This window comes from Pseudophryne corroboree, chromosome 9 (genome assembly GCF_028390025.1).
Source record: "Pseudophryne corroboree isolate aPseCor3 chromosome 9, aPseCor3.hap2, whole genome shotgun sequence".
Lineage (NCBI taxonomy): Eukaryota > Metazoa > Chordata > Amphibia > Anura > Myobatrachidae > Pseudophryne > Pseudophryne corroboree.
Genome location: NC_086452.1, coordinates 202,257,539 through 202,259,836, shown reverse-complemented (window position 1 = coordinate 202,259,836; position 2,298 = coordinate 202,257,539).

The following is a 2,298-nucleotide window of genomic DNA, read 5'->3' as shown; positions in this document are numbered from 1 at the left end:
TACCAATTGGAGCGCTGAATGAATTCAATCGTTTTGCATATTCCAGTGTGCCCTGCAAACTTGGATGCATGAGCCCAACTCAGTAGTTTTAGACATACAGTAAGGCCTAAGGTACAAAAGTTTTTTGTAACGGAGCTTGGACCTTGGTAACTGCAAAGACTTGTGAATCCAAAACTGGGTATGAGGAAGGAGTCTCATCAAACTGCTCTGAGGAAATGGAGCGAGAGAGCGCATCCACCTTAACATTCTGTGAGCCTGGTCGAAAGGTTAATGTGAAGCTGAAGCAGGAGAAGAAAGAGGACCACCGAGCCAATCGAGGACTGAGACACTGTAGATTTTTAAGAAATGTCAGGTTTCGGTGATCCGTGTAGACCGTCACTGGGTGTTTAGCTCCTTCAAGAAAATAACGCCATTCTGAGAGGGACAATATTACAGCTAGAATTCTTGTTCTCTGATAGTATAATTCCTCTCAGCAGTAGAAAATTTCCTCACAAAGAATCTACAAGGGTGAAAACGACTGTCTTCAAATTTCTGTGACAAGACCACCCCTACCGCTTTAGATAAAGCATCTACTTCCAAGAAGAAAGCCCTCTCAGTGTTGCGTTGTCGTAGGACAGGAGCAGTGATGAAAACCTGTTTCAGTAACTGGAAGGCGGACTCAGAGGCCTCCGATCATTGGGATGGACTAGCTCCTTTATGTATAAGGGCTGTGATTGGAGTGATTAGTGTGGAAAAACCTTTAATGAATTTTCTATAGTATTTGGCAAAGCCTATGAACCACTGAATGGCCTTGAGGGATGTTGGTCGGGCCCAGTCCAGGACTTCACACAATTTGCTCTGATCCTTCTCTAAGCTGAGATTCAGGCAGAGATTCTCACGGCATCGACACTGGTGTTCTTCAGGCGTAAGCCATGTCCTATTACATATCTAAGAAAAGGCATAGATGCCTGCTCGAAAATACGTTTCTCCAATTTGCAATAGAGATGATTTGTCGCAAACGGGTCAGGACCTCCTTGACATGCTGATGATGACTGTGAAGAATCTGAGAAAAAATAAAGATATTGTCCAAATAAACTACTACTGAGTGGTAAAGTAAGTCTCTGACAGTTTTGTTCATGAAATTTGAAATTTTGGAAAACCGCAGGGCATTAATTAAGCTGAGTGGCATCACTAAATACTCAAAATGTCCATCATGAGTATTAAAGGCAGTTTTCCACTTGTTGCCACTTTTAATGCAGATGAAATTGTATGCCCATCGCAGATCTATCTTCGTGAACAGGGATCCCCCTTTAACTCGGTCGAACAACTCTGGAATTAGAGGCAATGGGTATTGATTTTTCACCATAATGTCATTCAGGCCCCTATAGTCTATACGGTATCCGTTCACATGGTCGACCATGTTATGGTCGACAGTCATTAGGTTGACCACTATTGGTCGACATTGACATGGTCGACGTGGACACATGGTCGACACATGAAAATGGTTGACACGTGAAAGGTCGACACATGAAAAGGTCGACATGAGTTTTTTAACTTTTTTTTCTTTTGGGGAACTTTTCCATACTTTACGATCCACGTGGACTACAATTGGAACGGTAATCTGTGCCGAGCGAAGCGGTAGCGGAGCGAAGGCGCCATGCCCGAAGCATGGCGAGCGAAGGCGGTGCACTAATTGTGGTTCCCAGTCACTTTACGCAAAAAACGACACCAAAAAAAGTAAAAAAACTCATGTCGACCTTTTCATGTGTCGACCTTTCATGTGTCGACCATTTTCATGTGTCGACCATGTGTCCATGTCGACCATGTCATTGTCGACCAATAGTGGTCGACCTAATGACTGTCGACCATAACATGGTCGACCATTCATACCGGAACCAGTCTATACATGGTTTAATACCGCCATTCTTCTTCTGTACAAAGAAAAAGCCTGCTCCGGCTGGGGAAGTAGAAGGATGAATGAAGCCCTTGGTCAGGTGCTTCTGTATGTAATCTAACATTGCCTTATAGACCCTACACACTCGGCGATGTGCCGCCGAGCTGCCCGACCGCCGATACGGGCGACGGGCGACCCGGCGGCAGGGGGGCAATGACGGGGGGAGTGAAGTTTCTTCACTCCCCCCGTCACCCGGCTCCGTAGACTTGCAGGCAAATATGGACGATCTCGTCCATATTGGCCTGCATGCACAACCGACATGGCTCCAGCGATGAACGAGCACGGGGCCGCGCATCGTTTATCGCTGGAGCCTCCACACTGCATGATATGAACGTTATCTCGTTCATTAATGAACGAGATCGTTC